This window comes from Notolabrus celidotus, chromosome 12 (assembly GCF_009762535.1).
Source record: "Notolabrus celidotus isolate fNotCel1 chromosome 12, fNotCel1.pri, whole genome shotgun sequence".
In the NCBI taxonomy this organism is placed as follows: Eukaryota; Metazoa; Chordata; class Actinopteri; order Labriformes; family Labridae; genus Notolabrus; species Notolabrus celidotus.
This window is the reverse complement of record NC_048283.1, coordinates 30,585,549-30,605,741: the sequence shown is the minus strand read 5'-3', so window position 1 is coordinate 30,605,741 and position 20,193 is coordinate 30,585,549. Positions and strand designations below refer to the sequence as shown.

General features: G+C 40.6%; 1 protein-coding gene across 4 annotated transcripts in view; it reads left to right on the top strand.

Annotated features, from left to right (window-relative positions):
* Positions 1–6,010: 6,010 nt before the first annotated feature.
* The window catches only part of oxr1a (oxidation resistance 1a), a 76,729-nt gene continuing 62,546 nt past the window's right edge, over positions 6,011–20,193 (top strand). For 3 of the 4 annotated variants that reach the window (XM_034697904.1, XM_034697901.1, XM_034697903.1), the window contains exon 1: positions 6,011–6,108. The gene's annotated coding sequence lies outside the window, so the exon portion shown is untranslated. Of the gene's footprint in view, positions 6,109–17,733; positions 18,062–20,193 lie in introns of those variants that run through there. The other variant, XM_034697902.1, reaches the window with a different exon arrangement.

Below are 20,193 nucleotides of genomic sequence, written 5' to 3'. Positions count from 1 at the left end.
GATAAATAAAAATCATCCACTAGATCTTCAAATCTGCAGACGTGGGGAGTAAAACCGACCTCTGCCAGAAAGGCAGCGGAACCTTTTATGAAGGATTGGTCACAGATTTAGTGTTTCTTGTTGTTTTATTTGTCAGTATGTCGACGTGTGTCTTGCTACACAGCTACAGCTATGAACATGTAGCTATGTGGCTATGCTAATTAGCGCTAGCACTTATCCATAACAAATAAAAATCATCCACTAGATCTTCAAATCTGCAGACGTGGGGAGTAAAACCGACCTCTGCCAGAAAGGCAGCGGGACCTTTTCTGAAGGATTGGTCACAGATTCTGTGTTTCTTGTTGTTTTATTTGTCAGTATGTAGACGTGTGTCTTGCTACACAGCTACAGCTACGACATGTAGCTATGTAGCTATGCTAACTAGCGCTAGCACTTATCCATGATAATAAAAATCATCCACTAGATCTTCCAATCTGCAGACGTGGGGAGTAAAAACCGACCTTTGTGTTTATTAAGACAGCCTACAACTAGCATGCCTCCCTCCTAAGCTCCTTGTTACCACACATTTGTGCAGGTAATGAAAAACGGGGGAGGGATTCAGTATTATTTTATACAGTCTATGGGCTGAACAAGCTCCAAGCTCTGACTCTGTGACAGACCGGATATTGTTGTGACGTAACAAAAACACGGAAGTCTGAAACGGCTCGTTTCACACACATTTACAGAAAGGTGTAGAAATCAGAACAGGGGCAGAATGGATTTTTTTCATTCTCGGGGGGTTTGTAGACATGCCAGGGACACATATTTCAGGTAGAGAACCATTAAAAAGTCAATTTTGCATGATATGTCACCTTTAAGATAAGAAAAATAGGATTTGTTAATATACTGCCCGTCTAAAAAATAAATAAATCGCCACCTGGATTTATTGAAACAGGTAGGTAAGAGCCTTCCATTGGAAAATTACTGCAGTGATGAATACATTTCAGCTAGCAACAACTTATTTAACCCCAGCTGATCCGATGAGAAGCTTCTCATTTCTTAAACAACCATGTCGGAAGACCTAACCTGTGGTCGTGGAAAGGATGTTAACCTGTTTCAGAAGGGTCAAATTATTGCCCTAGGGACCATAAAGATTGGACTCTGGAGCAATGGAAGAAAGTCATGTGGTCTGACGAGTCCAGATTGATCCTGTTCCAGAGTGATGGGTGCATCAGGGTCAGAAGAGAGGCAGATGAAGTGATGCACCCTTCGTACTTAGTGCCTACCATACAAGTCTGAGGGGGCGGTGTTATGATCTGGGGTTGCTGCAGTTGGTCAGGATAGGTTCAGCAACATTATCTGCCCAAAGAATGAGGTCAGCTGACTACCTGGATATACTGAATGACCAGGTCTTCCATCAATGGAGTTTTCTTCCCTGATGGCACAGGCATATTCCAAGATGACAGTGCCAGGATTCATCAGGCTAAGGGAGCATAAGACATCATTCTCACACATGATTGGCCACCATAGAGTCGAGACCTCAATCCTATTGAGAATCTTGAGATGTGCTGGAGAAGATTTTGCGAAGCAGCCCGACTCTCCCATCATACAAGAGCTTGGTGGAAAATGAATGTTGTGACTTTGCAGGAGCTTATCGAAATGGTGAATGCGTGCCGTACTCAAAGCTAAAGGCGGTCCAACTAAATATTAGAGTGTGTGACCTTTTTTTTGGACAAGCAGTGTATATACTGGTATACTTTGAGATGGATATAAACATTTTGGCAAAGTGCTCATTTGGTCACACTGATTCTGCCAAATAAAATGGGAAGCACAGACCAAAGGCACACTGGAAGAGGAGTGGGGTCATGAACCATTTCAGAAGTACAGAGCGGAATAAAATCTTTTAAATCCATTATTAATCTCCTGCTCATCATACAAAATCTCACCATCAGGTTTCAATTCAATGCTTGCAATTGCAGTAGATACATTGAATGAGTGGGCCAGAACCCTGCCTGTTCTTTCAGAATGTTCATACAGACTGCAGCGAGACTGTGGTAGTAAGTGTTCTATCAGGCCAGTAGTCTCAAGTCCAACTCTTTCATTAGTTCACGCGGGAGACAAATATTTACATGGTCTATTTGTTCCAAGAGCTGTTTAAGACATTTTGTTTTACTTCTGCCCTCCCAAAACGCTTAAGAGATAATCTCTCCTTTAAAACACTTTGAGGGATTCATAGAGAGTGGATTTACTTCCATCAGTTGTGTTGTTTATGGACAGGAAAATGTCAGTTTGAGTATTGATAGGATTCACAACTGCCTTATCTGCAAGCAAATTGCTGAAATGCCAATATCAAGTAGTTTTCTTTGGAAAGGATTTTTGGATTACCACATACCCATGGTCTGAGGTGACAATACCCTGCAATGACCTGATGTTACATTTTAATGAGCTTGTCTATTATCAGCATTTCATGCATGTGTGGTACTCTAATACTGGTGTAGCTCTTCTCATCTTTCCCAAGAAAGTCACTGTGATGCCGATCAGCCAATCAAACGTCTTACTGGTATCGGCGTAGCAAGTGAAGCAGAGATGCACACATGGAGGTGCCAGCTGTGAGATGACTGGTAGAGACACAGCGCAAGGATATAACTGAGTCATACAATATAACAGAAGACAGTGTGCTCCAAAATGAGAGTTTCACAGTGAAAACACAGGTTTATATCTAGAACAGAACGACTGATTCCCACAAGCTGTTCGAACCAGTATGTCTCCAACATTTTGATATTGTGGCAAATATTAAAGGTGCTAATGTCAAACAAGTCAAGGCACATCATTTGAGCATGCATGCCCACTTAAATCTGAATTGGGAACACAGAAAAAAAAGCATGTATCAATCATTCACTGCCCAGCAATGGGTAAATGTTCACATCTTGTGTGATCACAATGAGCTTTTCACTGGCTCAAGAGTTAGACAAATCCAGCCCAGCTCTAACGTTTGACAGATCAAGCAAAAGCTCACTGCCTGATCCCTGTGACAGTGGAAACAACAGAGCAAAGCCAGAGTTGCAGCTGTTTAATGGTTATGTCTTAAGACTGTACAAAAAATGATAAAAAGGGAAAGTCAAACCACATCTTTAATACGTTTTTTTAATGTTAAGAAAATGTATTTTAAAAGGGATTTCTATCTGTATTGAGAAAAGAACAGTAACTTTTATTAATCTTCTTCTTCTTCTTCTTCTTCTTCTTCTTCTTCTTCTTCTTCTTCTTCTTCTTCTCACCCCTGAGTGCATAGTAAGCATTGCCGTATTTCTCTTGAACTGAACTTATTATTTGATTGAAGTGTCAGTTGTCGACTGTCACTGCTTAGCTTCTTTAAAATGTATGTTATTAAATTATATAATAACTCATACATAATGCTGTTGCAGACTGTTGCTTGAAAAATGTTCCCTACCTGGATCACAGAAATTATAATTGGTGATCCCTGGTATAATCCATATTATCACACACACACTAACACATAAAACAAAAAAATATATACCAACAAAAAATGCAGAAGTCCCCAAACTAGACACAAATTAGCTCTTCCTAAAAGAGAGGTAATAAACAAACCCTGAGCAAACCTGGTACTTCTACATTTCATCTTTTCAATCTTCCCTCTTTAAATATTGGCTTTATAACTCAACTAATTTCCCTTTCTGTAAGGTATTTCAATTTATTGTATCCATCTATCTCTCTTTCTCTCTGTCTCTCTCTCTCTCTTGTCTGTCTGTCTGTCTGTCTCTCTCTCTCTCTCTCTCTCTCTCCTCTCTCTCTCTCTCTCTCTCTCTCTCTCGTCGCTCTCGCTCTCTCTCTCACACACACACACATAAATATATATTTATAGATATGTAGATATATAGTCTGTTTTGCTACTGTTTGGCCTTTTAGTTCAGTGAAACATAGCTAGAAGAGGGAATTCTGCTCTACTGATGAGACAGTAATTGGCACTAACTCCCAAAGGAGGGGGGAGCAGTGCCCTCTTTGTCTCTTTCCTGGTCTTGTCTTCCACAGCGATTTACACTGGCAGGTTTCTACTTTGCATTACATTTCTTAAATTCTTGGTGTGTAAGTGAACTCAAGGAGCGTGAGGGAAAACCTGTGTGAAGCAGTACATTATCTCTACTGGTGATATTCACAACTTTGCCTGCTCCCAACGCCACCTTCCCAAGACTGTTTGGCTTTTTTCAAAAGAGCACACATAGTTTTGGTCAGCATTTCTATGAAGATTATGCATTTCCATTTACCACACAATATGTTATGTATTCTGCTCTGGACCACCAGGAGATGTGCAATCGGGGTGAAATAGGCCGAAAGATTCTGTTCACTTCAGCAGTTTCGCTGGAATGATTGAAAGTGTGTGTAAGAGAGTCGAGTGCCGGGAATCATGAATTGCTGTGTCAGGACTTTTTTAGACTATGAGGAGACAGTGTTTTGATGAGCCATTTTTCATTTTAATTATATTCCAAGTTTTAACTTTAGCAGCCAGGTCTTGTCTTGTTTTGTCGATCTTTCTGTGCTTGTGTGACACTTTTGTGCATTTTAGTCTTCACACGCGGACAACAATGGGAAAATATTTCCATCTGCTATGTTTGAATATGCCTGAAATATGCAGGACCCCCATAGTAAACACAAGGAGTTTGAATTGGGATTGTGAACAGGTTCGTTTAAAAATCTATAATCTTAGTTTCACAACGAATTCTTAGAGAACCCATAAAAAAGATTTCTGCTGCATTCTAGACCACTCGTATATCTTAGTGGATTTTGCTTACACAAGGGAGCCTTTTTTTTTTTCCTAACCCAGACGAAATGAAAGCATTATTATTTATCTGATAAATAAACACTACGGACTACATTACATTGGCTACAACATAAATGTATCAGTTAGTTACTCAGTCCTCAGCCAGATCTTAACTCAGCTGTCCTTCTTCAAAAGGGTATACTTGACATTGCTCTCGGCGCCATGGCAGGCAAGTAGAACTATGCCAATGCATACAACCTCAACAAGGGTGTGATTAGTCTATTGATTTTTTAACCCAACTGATGTGCTGCTAATTAAAAAAAATTAAATATTTGTAACCCAGCTCACTGACATCAACAACCATAGGTACTGGGGATGTACATTTGAAGTATTTTCCGTGATCGATCTTTGGAAATGTTAATGTGTTCCATGTCAAAAACAATGCCAAATGTGTTTTTCCCCTGAATCAATGTTCCTTCACAACACAATGTATATAACTGACAGTATTAAACAGCTGCGGATCATATTGAGGTGTTCAAAATTTTAAACATGCTGAATATCAACATGTGGAGCAGGCTCATAATCTCTGCGGATATACAGTCATAAAGTGAAGGCTCAGACTTCAACAAGGGAACTGAATAGAAATATATTTCAGACCACAGAGTCCAGTTTCCTGTCTACTCGTTCTTATTGAGAAACATAAGCATGTGTAGGTGGTCAGGTGTCAGCCAGGAGCGCAAACCGGGTCATAGTCAGTCCGGCAGAGAAAAAAAGCGCTCATGGTGACCTGTCACTCAGCCGCAGCCCCCACCTGAGCGTCTCCGCTGTGAGCAACACCTTCAGTCAGCTGATTCACATGAAACATGCTTTAAACTTCAAACACCTCCTGATAGCTGAACCAAATATGAGACCACATGATGTTTGTTCCACGTGATAGAAATCCAAACAAAAAAATGTGTTTGAGTACGTTCTTAAGTTCTTAAGTTAACAATCAATAGTCGATTAATTGTGAACATCCCTAACAGGTACAAATGTTCTGTGATCCTTGAAGGGCCATGCAGCTTTTGCCACCCCCAATGCTGGCATAAGAACCTGCATCATTCTTCTGCAATCTCAGAAACATATGGATAATGTGTAATGATTCTGTGTCTTGTTTTTCCCTCAGACTGAGAAGAAGTCTCAGTCAGTGGATATTTCCAGCCAAGGTTGCCCCCCAACTCTGGTGCCAGCCTCACCCCCCAACAAGGCTGCTGCACCTGTTGCCAAGACAACCAGCATTCTTGTTGTGCAGGACAAAAACACCACCAACTCCCATCGCAGCCCCCACGGCGAGCTGAAGAGAGGCTATACCATAGGTAAACAGGAGATGGTGTTATGATATAACTGTTTTAGCAGCATGACTTTCAGACTGACAAGCCCCTGCATTCGGAAAGTCATTGTGTTCCTTGTGTGGGGAATGTTTTTTAAGTTACATGCCAAGTGTTTATTAATGCCTTCACAATGATCTGAGTGTTCTCTAATGCCTGAGTCTGGGGTCAAGATATGTCATGAAGGTTGTGCAACCTCTTTGGACTGCTGTGGTTCAGGGGAAGAGCTGGTAGTCTCTGAATCGGCGGGTTGTTACGCAGCCCCTGTAGTCTATACATCCCAGTGTTTTTTGGTTAAAAGGATCTGGACTCCAAATAACCACAAGGACATAGCCATCAGGGTGTGACTGTTCTAATGAAAGGGTGAATGTGACAATTAGTGTAAGCTGTTTCAGGGTCACACCTACACTGTAGGTCACACAGAAGCTGCCCTCTGGCTTATTGCAGCAGTATAAACAGATGACCCAGGCTCTCTTATTATAACATTTCAATTAACAAATCTAAACTGTGTCAAATTGACCACATTTTAGATTTCTAAAATATAATTGTCACTTTTTGACAGGTACTTCTCTAATAAGACAAATCTTTAGAGATGCTTTGTGTTATGAATGAAGGTCAAGTGGATAATTCCTGATGCAGCTCATGATACTAATTGCTTTGCAAGACAAGGTCTAGCAAATATGTTAATCAATTGGAAATGATAACAATCATATGGGTGACACTTTGCATCATCCGGGTGTCATGTTGAAAATTTAACTGCAATAGTTCTAGATCTTAACATTGACTGGCTGTTGTTATCTAATTATGTCTGAATTACACCTCAGACACATTCTCAGTGTATGATTTTAGAAGTCTAGCAACTGTTTTTTTCTAGTAGTATGTGATCAGTATTGGAGCAGAATTTCTACAGGGCGTTGTTATCATTAATCATTTGATCATTAGTGATCTATCACAGAACTCGATTTAATTCTGCTCTGCAATTCACCCTATTATTGGTTGGGGAGCTGTGTAGCAGCTGATTCCTGGTGGTCCATGTTTTGGTCAGCTGGTGGATCTCTAGTTGCTAAGGGGCAGGACATTTCAGGGATATGCCCTTGCACAGAGGATGAGCAACAGTAATTCGAAAACACATAAATGCATTTCACCTTGTTGCAGTGATTCAGTTAGCAAGCTAGGGTCAAGGTTACAAAGGATGGAGGTTTTGAGGCCAGTGTCTGGTCGTAGTGCTGAATTCCAGAGATCTGTTTGACTGCCAAAATCTCATGAGACCAAAGGAGGATGCCAGCATGAGAGTTGTTGAAGAGCTGAGCCTGCACATTCGAATACTGCAGCACATGCACAATAATGATCTTTAATTATTAAATGACTGATGGGATAGGATATGAGAGCTCTGAGACAAGGGTGATGAGCTTTGTTAGATTAAATCTAGCTCATCTCAAGCTACCAACCAGTTAGCATTTAATTTTTAGCAATATCTTTTAATGTTCACTTGTATTCATATAAATGAGGAGTATAAATAAGATGTATTGGAAGGTTCTCAGCCATCCAGTCATGGTAATTCAAGCTTGAGCTGAAAAAGGCAACTGGACTTAGTAGAAATTCTTCAAGGTGTTTCATCTCTCCTCCGAAAGCCTTCTTCCATTCGAACTGGCTGAGGACAGAGGGAGGAAATGTGAGCCGCTAACAGTTGTTGGTGTGCTAATGGTAGTCACATGGGTTCATTTGTTGTTGTAGACTTAGTTTCCTAGATACAGTAGTTAGCCTAGTTTCTGACCGTCGTTCAGGACTGTCCTGACAGTCATTAGCCTAGTTCTTGAAGTCTTTCAGGTCATCGATCGTCTGTGGGTCGTTGGGGTCACATATCCCTGGTGTGAGTGAGCCTTACTTGTTTGATAGATAATTAAAAACAGTATGTTGTTGGAGATAAGCAGTGTCTCAGGCCTACACCTCTGCTAAAGGAAAGTGTTCAAGTTAACATAGATGGCTTCAACCTCTTTCATACCAATCGTTTTCTCTGTCCAGAATCGAACTTGCTGTCTCAAAGGAGTGTCCTTTTCCTTGAGATGTAGGTGTACAGCTCAAGTGTCATTGTTTGAAAACAATATGCAAATGTTTATATGAGATTGGATGCTCACACTTTCAAAAATTGTTGTTTAGCTCTCAACAACTTCCAGCCAAGATTTCCTCTTCCAATGCAACATTGGACCTTTTATACCTCCCTGGGATAGCATTCTTCATCTGTTTCAATTTCAGTTCAACAGCAGACAGATCATAACCTAGACTGTATAAAAATCAATCTGTTCCTGAGCGCTGTTTTGAATCCAATCATCAGCAGTGGGAATATTGGAAATGCTGAACTCAACTAAACTTTGTCCGAGCTAGTGTCAGGGGGTACAGTGTGTGATAGAGAAATGAGCTACTCAGACCTAAACCGTTTTTTTGAACCAGGCTGTAACATGTTTTATTACAGCTGCAATTATCGTCTTTTTTTGAATGGGTGTGTATGTGGTTCCGGTCAGCCAGCCCAAGCGGCCACTCTATGAACTGCGTTTTTAGCATTTCCACATGGGCGCCCATATTCTAAGATTGGCAGGTTGCCAGGATCATTACACGGGAAACCAGGGTTTTTTTTTTTACAACTGCTGGTTTTAAGTTTGCCATAATAACAATATCAAGATAAATTTGTATAAATAGTAAAAATGTAAAAAATTGCCAGATCTGTCCTGTCGAGGAGTAGAAATCTAATTTTAAAATGGCTGGTTTAGCAGAGGTCAGATCTATCATTTCTGATGCATTCCAGAAATCCTGGACATGTAACGCTGATGGCTTTATAACACAGCTGTCACTCAAGTTTACATTTTTAATAAAGAACGTTTTATTGCAGCAGTTGCATGAATAATGTTAGAGATAAATAAATATTTCCAGATGACCACTGATGGAAGTAGGGATGTCATCATGGCGGTTTCTGCTGTACACACCAACTGTTTTTCCTGCATACACTAAGCCTGCTGATGTGTGATTGGTTTACTGATTCTACAATTTTATTTGGAATCTGTAAATAGAGATTACTGACCCACCTGCTTATGAAGAGAAGAACGTGTTTTCTTATTCCATGTTATTGTGATTGTTTAGCAGATTTCGTGCCATCTGGCTGTCTTTAGCCAAACCAGTTCTTGGAGGCACAAGCACATTTTACCCCAGTTTATGGGTCTCTTACAAGACACAAATCACAGTTTTCACCTCTTAGTAAAGCAACAATTGACCTATTCTTACACTCCTATTTAAAGAGAGTCAGCATTTTTGTTAGTCATCAATCAGGCGCAGAGCGGTAGATGGGAGGAAGTTTATAAAAAGGGAGCAAGGAAAGAGGAATATTTAGAGCTGTCAGAGTGGGTCTGAATGAAGCACTTATTATAGTACAGAGTATACACTGGAACAAACTGTACTTAACCTATGATGCAGCAAAGGGAGCAGAGGCAGATGAAATAGGGAGAGGAAATGCAGGGGGAGGCTTGGGATAGAAAATAACTCCAAAAATTGAAAGAGCAGGGAATGAACAAAAAGAATATGAAATATGTACAAAGGAAAATGAGTATGGAGGATAAAGGAAGGACTAGCAACGAAGGTAAACTGAAGGAAAGGAGAATTAAAAAAAAAGAGATAGCAATGAGGAGAAGGAAGGAAAAGAGGAGGCCTCTAGTTTTTGTGATTGTCCAGATGCCTCCAGTGATTGCTTCTAAAGGAGTGATGCTTGACACATTTAGTTCTTCTGCCCAACAGCATCCACGTCCCAACACGCCTCTAATCATTGTAGCAAATATTCAGTTTCCATTTTGACGCTCAGTGAGCTCTACTTTCCTAAAATAAGCCAAAAACAGGGACTGAATCTCCTCCCAGCTGAAGAGTCATAGGAATGACTTATAGTTATTTTCTCTGCCCTGCAACAAAGTCAACTGGTAGCAGTTTTATTGCATATTGTTCTCTATCCTCTAAATTGTAAAGTCATGTCTCTGTATTCTCCAAGGCTGACTCGTGCCCCTTGTTCCTATGTGCAGTACACTTGGTTCAGTTATTCCGTATGTCTGTGCTCTGACTAAAGTTAACTATGGAAGCAATTAATATCTGTGTAAGCACAAGCTGTTGGAAAATATTTCCCCTCTGCAGAAAAACCCTCTTAAGAGGGAACTTCTAAACTTCCTCCCGTCCTAACTTCCCTTTGCAGCAGCTACTTAACCAGTCCTGTTTTTCTTCCAGATTGTTCTCCAATCTGTCCACTGCACTCTTTCCCCATTCCCATCCTCTTTTATCTCTTCTTGTGCCTCACTCTCTCCATCTGCACACTCTCTACCTTGTTATCACCTAATGTATTCCCTGTGTCTGACCTTAGTGTAGAAGCTGAAGGATACTCTGTCTCAAGGATAGATGGACAGAACTACAAACTGTGGCACCAACCTTGGCTGCAGTCTAGGCATTTTATCATATAAACACTCTGGGGGATAACCGTGGGGAAACCACAGTAGTCCTACTTTAAAAAATGTAGGGTACAAGGATTGATCTGACTGTAGTGTGTAAATACAATCCTTTCAAACAGGGCATTTTTTAAAGTAGTTTACATGAATAAGGTCTTGGTAAAAACCTGTATTTGTTTGGTTTTTTTTAAACCCCATCAACACATTTTTTATCCTATTCTGCTGTACTTAATCATGTCTTGAATTTTGTCCTAGCAACAGTATGCTAAATTTGAACTGATGAAATATTTATATCCTTAATCACTTTTTATTGAGAGCACAGTGTCAGCAAGACCGAATCTTAAGTGTTATCAGTCATAATTTTGAAATATATCTTATGTAAAATATAATCATATGCATTTGTGTACACCTAGTACCGATCGGGCCCTGCCACTGCCGTCTTGTGACTGATTATTCCCCTGTTAGCTATTTATTGTATTTCCACTGCAGAGGGGATGGACACATGCCAAAGGGACCAATACAGTAACTGCTTTAGCACCGCACCAAGACTGCTTTGTATGCACTTTCATGGAAGGGAATCCATAAGCTGCTTTCATTAGATATGAGGAAGGTTTGTCTTTTTTTTACTGCTTATCTTGGCCACAGATTTTAGGCTGCTGCCTTGTTGCTTCTTCACTTCTGGTAGTTGTATTTGGAGTTTAATATGGATTCTGTATGTTGAACTGTCCCCAATTACAGTATATTTCTAGTGTCAAGCAGCAACTGTACTGCTGCAGCCTGATTGCTAAGGCTGTTTATAGTTAAGCTATCAGACCAGGCAGTGTTCCTCTGTGGCTGTGTTTAATTCAAGTCTCTCAGGTGGTATGGGAATTCTATTTTCACATCTAGATCAGGGGCAATAACACACAAACCTCTGTAATATACTGATGCATTTTCGGGTGCGAGTGGAAAATGCTCTTTAGTGACTTTCTAGAGGAGATGAAAATGGGTTGCTTGTATTTTCTGGAAGTCTAAAATGTTCCTGTCACTAGTCAACCTTTGGTTTGAAGGGCCAACAATGTTAAATGTTCAGTCTAATAGTAGAATTTTGAGTGTTACTAATTGCAGACAGTATGCGATAGTCAAGACAAGGGTCTTTCCAACAGGCAATACCTGCAGTTTTTCTCAGACTGGGATCAGACGGGTGAACTCATTGAATGATTTGAAAGCATAGTTCAGTTACTAATAGTTCAGTTATTCAGAAACGTACAATCTCTGATGTTGCTGATTACTATGCAGGTGCATCCCAAAAAATCTGAATATTGTGAAAAAAAATGTTTTTGTAATTTAATTGAAAAGGTATCTTTCATGTTCTACTTCTATTCATTTCATGTACAGAAAAATGTTTCATGTCTTTTTGCTTTATGTTTATATTTTGATGTATTGCTCATGAAAATCAGAAATCCAATTTTCAAATTATTATTAAAAATGATTAGAATACCAAAATGTCATCTTCTGAGAAGTACGTTCATTATACACTCAATTCTTTGTTTTTGGGCTTTACCATGAATTACTGTATCGATGCAGAGATGATCAGTCGAACCATGCTGAGGTGTTATTTCAATCAATCAATTAATCAATCTTTATTTGTATAGCACCAAATCACAACGCATTACCTCATGTGACTTTTACAACATAGCAGGTCTAGACCAATCTATGTTAAATTATAACAAAGACAAAGACCCAACATCAAGACAGGATAAGATCCAGTCCCCTTTACAGACAGACTAGTCTTAGCTCATCTTAAACCACATGAGCATTGCACCTTGCAGTATTTAGGTAGTTACAGCACAAACAGGCAGAAACCTCGAGCAGAACCAGACTCATGTTAGACAGCCATCTGCCTCAACCGAGTTGGGTTTGGAAAGAGGGATAGAGGAGAATGAGAGAGAGAGAGGTGATGAGACAGAGAGTTGTAGCTGTTGCCGCTGGAGTCTGTAACGTCCACAGCAGCAGGCCGTCTACGGCCCAGACTGCTTTGGAAGCTGCCATCAGCTCGTCTGCATTTCTGGGTCAGTGTTTCTCATCTCCCTCTTGATATTAGCCGATAGAATTCCCTGTGAGGTAACAGTCAGGCTGGCCAATCAAGCTCAGCGAATGATGTGATAGTTTTGGCACTGTGGGCAGCTAAGTCCTGCTAGAAAAGGAAATCAGCATCTTCATAAGGCTTGTCAGTAAATTGGAGCATGAAGTGCTCTAAGCTCTTTTGGTAGAAGGCTGCGTTGACTTTGGACTTGAAGACACAGTGGGACGACCACGCCAGATGATCCTTATCCTCTCAAGCAACCGTTTTGAAGCTAAATCTTCCTATTATAATGCAATAATCTACATTTTCATATGCTGTGACTGTGAGTCACGCACAGTTTTTTGACTAGCTGCAGGGTGAGGAGACAGATGTTTCATAACATGAGTTGGGGAGGTGTTTTAGATGTATAATCACATCTAGTAATGAGAATCTAACATTAACTTGGGCATCACAGAGGGCCACTCCTCCTCTCAGGTGACAACAGAAGTGTTGTCTCACCTTGAAGGGATTCTAGTTTGCATGATCACCAGCTTACTATACATTATCCCTTTTAACCAAGCTACCAACTAAAGCTATAAAAAGTTTGACACAAGAATATTGATTGAAATATGATTACATGATTTAAAATAATTTAAGTGTACAGCTTGATAAATATTTCCCCTAATTCCACAGTTAATACTGATTCCATGGCAATGGATTCTTCTCCGCCTATTGCGGGTGTCCTCATTCTGCTCTCTCTCTGCATGGGGCTTTGCCGTTAACATCTTTAAGAAATACACAAGGCAAAAGTCAGAACTTTTAACACCGTTGTTATTGTCACTATCACTCATTTTATTTGGGTTACTTTGTAGCATTCTGCAACTTTGAGATGCACTCACTTGCTCTTATGACCTTGCTGGCTTGCAGGACAGGATCCAATATCAGAATATCCATGTTGTTTAGACTACCGATTATTTTTACCATGATATTTACAAATTTCTCCCTTAACATTTACCAATTTAGGCTGCCAACAGAAGCTCTTTTGCCTCAACAAGCTTAGGTGAATTGTGCTGGAACTCCTTTTTGCTGATTGATTTGATATGATCTGGTTGTCTTTGGTGTTGCACTTGGTTTTCAGAGTTTTTCATTATTGATAAGGGGTTTTGAATAACCAGAATAAAGTACTTAACCCTGTCAGGTGATTAGTTAAAAGCTGGGTCATAGCTAATGTTTGACAAGCCAGATGAGTAAACCACCTGAACAGATAAGGAGTTGGATGAAATCAGTGGTGGGGTAGATTTTTCATGCATGTTGTACGGCATAAGTGGAGGCTTCAGCACCCCTAAAAAAGGTCTTGCTCGCCTATGTTAAGGACATGAACCAGAAACCAAACAAAAAGAAATGTCCTATTTACTTTCTCACATGCAAAGTGATGCAGATTGTGTGTGACTGAGAAAAAGTGTGGGATGGAATAAATGGGTGAGAGAAGAGAGAGTCAGAGCTACCCGTCACACTCTGACAGCAGCACCCACAGCCATGCCACATTGCCTCTGCCAGTAGAGCTGCTTGTGTTTGCTTAGATAAGCCAGAAACTTCTTGCAATGTTAGTATAGGCTGGTCACGTAGCACCAGAAGGCATTTTAGCACCAGTTCAAATCCAATGAAGGGTCTATCTCTCATCTGCTTTTTCTTTCACTCCTACTCCCTGATTCTTTCTCTTTCTCACTCTCTGTCTTACTCAAGCGGCAACCTCCGGTCTAAAAATATGAGTCAATGCGGAAGTGTTAGAAGCTGCAGTTCATCGAGGATCCGCTTGAGGCTGGCTCCGGAAGTACCGGAAGTCACATACAAATGAATGGGAAAAAGACGATATTTGCAGCATTAATAAACATGTTTACAGCCTGGTACAAAAGATGAGTGTAGTCTGAATAGCTCATTTCTCGATGTCCTCTCACTGTGAGGGGGGTGAATTTTTATCTAATTCGGCTATTTTGAAGATATTGAGATTACTAGTCTTCCAATGAGAGGCACAGCTGCCTGTGGGAACACTGCAGCTGTTGGCTAGGAGGCTCAAAGCTCACCTCTTTACGTCACACTGGCTCGACAGCAGCAATATGGCAGCTGCTGCCGATTGGCTTCAAAACAGCATTCAGAAACAGATGGGTGACGTCACGGATACTGCGTCCATATTTTTTACAGTCTATGGTCTTACTGCCACTTCCAGGTTCTTTGGCTTGAGCCATACTGGTAGTCACTTTGACACTGCATATTCTCTCAAGAGATTAGAGTAACCTTCCATGTAATCACTCATTGAACTGCAGCATAAACAAAGTGACTCTTTGGAACTTGCTTGCACAGTACAACTCTGTAGAAGTTTGGAGAGACTCGGGATAAAAGAAAGGGTAAGTTGTTAATTACATAAAGAGCTTAAACAATAATGCAATTAATCAATGCAGAATGTATGTTGCTTTTCAATACATCAATTATTTATCAAACATTGATTGCCAAATATTAAGATGCATTCCTATTTGAAATAGAGGAATGTGAAAAGATTCAAGGAGAGCTCTGTAGAGGTAGTGCTTTCTTTCTTCTGAGCAAGTGGTCATCGGTCATGTGGCCACCCAGCTTCCTGGAGCAGCTCAGACAGCACAGGCATCTGCAGAGGACAGATGACCCAAGAGGGTAGTGGAAATTGGCGGTTAAAAATAGCATGCTCTGACACCTCTGGTCATTGATCATGGCTACCTATACCCTGTACAACTGTCCAGTTAGAGACACCCAGGCACTGAGAGCTGGTTAAACTGTTGCAGCAGCATGTCAGTGTCACGTCACTGCCACCAATGTTTTCTGGTGTAATGACAAACACCCCTCTCTGTGCAGTGTGCAGGTCTTCTTCACAGTAATTATTTTGCCAACATCTATCAAACCCTGAAGTCACTTCTCAGCTGAGTGTCCCCATCTCTGCACACTCACACACTCAGGACAGGCAGGGCTGACACAGACAGGCCTATGTCTTATACTTGTATTGATTGGAAACACCAGCAACCTCTGTGCGCTCTGAACACACCCTTTCAGTATTACTTGCTGACAAGAACACCCTCTTGTCAGTAAGTGAGCTGGGCTACAGTTTTCTGCAGATAGGGCAGATTCTGCAACACAATTTAGCTAATTTGAAAGGCTCCGACCTGAGCACTCGTCTCGGTTCAGGTGTCATTCTACTTTCTTTAGCACTTTCCTTTGCCACAAGAAAGGCCATTTATTTTTATATTATTTGTGGATGCAACACAGACGTGCTCTGTCACATGCAGGGCACTGATCAGCTGTTCAGGTCTGTGTTGCACCACAAATAGTGCAGTAGCCACTGATTTTGCACTGTTAGAGTCCTCTCTCGCTCAGAGCCTCAGTCAATGGTCAGAGAATAGATTGCAAAAATTGCACTTGTTACCCAAACAAGCTCCCATTAAAGAGTGATGAAAGACTTCCAGCTTTGTGTGAAATCAGCAAGTGGATAGAAGACATCAGCAAGTGGACAGATATTCAGTGACCAGACATCTTTAGTGGAGAAACTCACTGTGTACACCAGATAGACTAAACACACAGTCACACATATCAGGGTAATAATATTTCTGTTTTTTTTGGATAGCTAGTGAGCACAGTTATTTATTTGACGACATAGTTTCAAGTGGACGTGAAATCTGCTTCGGTAAACCATAATTTAAACATTCATGTGCTATTTACCTCTCCATGGTAAGGATCTTACCGCTGTGATTTGGTCATAAGCAGGGCTTGAAACAACCTTTTGTAAAAGTGAAAACTGGGTTCTGATGTGCAGCAGTTCATATTATTTATTTACAGTCAAAACTGATTGAACTGAGCTTGGATGCAGAAAACACATGTAATATCTTGAAACCACAGACATCCCTGGTGTTTCAGTATAAAGTGTGACCCTGTTAACTGGTGACTGTCAGCCAAATACACTTCTCCCAAATGCCTTTAGTTTTTTGTTCAAGACATATCTGAAGAGTTTATTCTTACATTCTAATAAAACAAATAACTAGAATTCATGAGGTCTGTTTTCATGTTTCAACAGCTGTTGTAACTGCGACAATCACTGACTTGTTAGGCTGAAAGACTTTGACAGCCCTCATTTTTTCCAATTCAATATTGATTCAGACAATCCCGGAATTGATTATTACTGATGTAATGAAGACCCCACTCCTATTGAGGGACACTGTGGGTGCCACCATACTGTGATTTGCATTGTACAGAGACCCATTTGTTGACTAAACTACAAATGCAGCGGTGGGGAGTGATGTAAAGTCAGCACCTAGAAAATTAAAAGCTGGTGTTTTGAATTTAGATGTAAAACTACACCAATATGACGAACCTACGCATCGATTTGAGCGGACGCCACACCTAGCTAAACTTGCACATCACTAACTAATGCAACTTTACAACTCGTCTGTCTGCAAAGATTAGTCAAGCTCTCTACTCATGCACAAAATAACAGGGTTTGGCCCGACAAAGGCAACTTTATCTCTAAATTCTTAATCAGAATGTGCCAAACCGCACCATGCTACGTGATGCAATCTGTCATAAGTTGGCTACGTGTATGAAAACATGCACATCCATAGTCCAAAGAGGCTTTATTGATATTTGTACTTTGACATTGCCAAACAAGTGTGAAATAAAACAAGAGAACAAAAAATATTCAATAAAATAGTGAGTTCTGTTTAAAAAAAAACACAATTTTGTGCATCACATGAGGGGGGACTTCCTCCCTTGGGTCTGGTGGCCCCCCCAAATGTATGCACCTGAATCTAGCCTGGTTCTGGAAATTGCAAGTCTCGTCCCAAGGGTCTGGGGGCTGCCTTTGCACAGCCAACCCTCAGTCAGTCATTTGTTTGTTTTGAATACATTTTAATATTCCTGGGGTCGTAAAGTAGTCATTCAAGTCGTTATTTTATATTTTTGAAAAGTGAAAATTGCCTTCTTGGGAATTTGCCCCCTCTTTTAATTCTCTGCACATTTGCTCCACTTTGCTCCACCAGGGGCGCAAAAAAAGAAAGAACAAAAAGCTGTCACTTGTTGACGTGTGTAGTTCCTGTTTAGGAATGTGCTGCTGTGTACAATGTGGAATGTTCCTATATTGTTAAGTAGCCAACACAGTTTTGCTCACTTTGCAGTAGGCCAACTTTGGTCTTGTCTAGCAACCGGACAGATTTTCTTCCAAGCTAATTAGAAAGAGTTTGTAGAAGTGAATCGGCGTCATGGACTACTTACTGTTTGTTACGGGCAGCGGTGCCAGAGCTGTTAGAGAGACCATCGTGCAGAGGACTGTGGCCTGGACCTGGAGAGGAGGAGATCCAGCTTCCTCAGCCCCTTACTGGAACTATCGAAGTTAACGACAATGTGCACATCCAAAAAGGTTAGTTGAGTATTTAATTCCGTGAACTAAGCGGTTTAGGTGTACAGCCGACGTCCACAATTTTGAGAGAAAACTCATTTTCAGAGATGAGTGCCAAACCCCCTTATAAAATGTGTTGGGTTTTTAAGTTTCCGCCTCTCTTGGATAAACCTTACCTGATAAAAACAAATGAACAACTTAAGAGCACACATTTAGAGTCGCTTTACAATTCGGCGTAGATGTGAATGCCATATCTTATATAATTATACTTTAATTGTAGTTTTGAGTGACTTCCGCAGCCGCCTGTCAGTGATGCCAGTCTTTGCACTGAACGCGTGTTTCTACAAAGTTGCCAACTCTTTGGGTCATGCTGCATTTACCGGAAATATTTTGACAGTGATTTACACAGTGCGAGTGAGTGTATGACATCTATAACTTGAACAAAACTTGCAACTTTGAAACAAACCAGCGGATGATGACAGCTGACTGCTTTTGCCAGCTGAGTGGTGCTCTGACCTCATTTCCTGTCAAATGTCTTGTCAACACGACTGAAAGATTTTTGAAAAGTCAGTTGTATTGGGTAATACATCCAAATCAAATCTGATGGAAGGCAACTGAAGCAAGGACAAACATGTTATGGCGTATTTGTGTCATTATTTCATGGCATTGTGGATATATGCATTTTTTTTATTGACCCTATTACATACTTGCCAACATTGGACTGCCTATACTCAGCAACCCCGTCCATATATAACCCTGAACTGCAGATTAATAAATTTAATTAACAGATATGTAAGTCAATATTTTAAATTAATTTCAAGGTTTGCAGTAAAATAAAGAATGAAAACATAAAAAATGTAAAATATCCATGTCTTACAAATATGACAAACTTCATAAACACGTTGAAGAGTGAGAGTAGAGTGAGACACTGAGGAGTAACACATACATATTCCAGGTAGAGGGGTTTGTGTTGACACCATATTTTGATGTTAACACCATTACAGTATTATTCAATGAAGGAGTCTCTGTAACGTGAATCTACACCTCTATGTGTTTTTTAAAGTCATTATCTGGGTCCTTTAAATCCTATTTATTACCTACAGCTAAATGTTCTCTGACCTAGAGTAACCTCTGCATCCTCAGCCTCTGCTGCTTTCTGCCCTTTATTTAAAGAAGGAAGAGATTTCCTCTTCATCTCCACCTGAGGTTATCAGGTAGAGTTTAGTGTTTACCTGTGGTTTTGTGATAGTGACACTGTCAGCACTCTGTCATCAGATTCACACAGCTCTAAACTCCCCTGATGAACTTTAAAGAGGATGTTACGTTATTGCACGTCACAACTTAAGTTAGCTAGCAGGAACAGGGCTAACACACTTTAATGAGGGATGGATCAAATCTTTAAACAGTGCAGAAAATTTGTTGAACTCAGAACAATCCGTCTAATGAACACTTCAGCTACCGGTGTCACAGATCTACCTGTCGCTCTGTGTCTGTGTGTCTGTGTTTACCTGCTGTCAGAAACCATCTCATGCAGCATCTTTTGGATCAAACCATCTACAGGGAGAGCAGGGGTGGATGTTTTTGAGGTTTGAATATAAGGCTCAAGTAGAGGACTTCTTGAAGAAGAAGTTGAGGGACACTCATTTGATTGACATCAACGTGAAATAGGGAGATTGATGGGAGAAATAATAAGTTAAAAAGCGGTAGACTCCCGCCTAAATCGGGAGTGTTGGCAGGTCTGCTGAAAGATTCTTGAAGTCAGTTGTATTGGGTAAGCTGTGTGAAATATCCAAATCAAATCTGATGGAAGGCAACTGAAGCAAGGACAAACATGTTATGGTGTATTTGTGTCATTATTTCATTGCATTGTGGATATATGCATTTTTTATTGACCCTATTAGGCCTATCATTAACATCAGATCTGGATGATTGGATCACAAGTGGCAAGCCTTAACTCCAGATGTAAGCACTCTTTAATGTGTGTTGAGATCCAATCACTCAGTCCACTTACAGAGGTGGTCTGGGCAGGATTTGTCCATATTGGTACTGGCAGAGTGTATGCACAGAGGTGCAGGGCGACATTAAGGTCACCCACTCTCCTCATATCTGCGGCAACCCTCACGAGGACTAGCAGACCACTCGCTTGATAGATT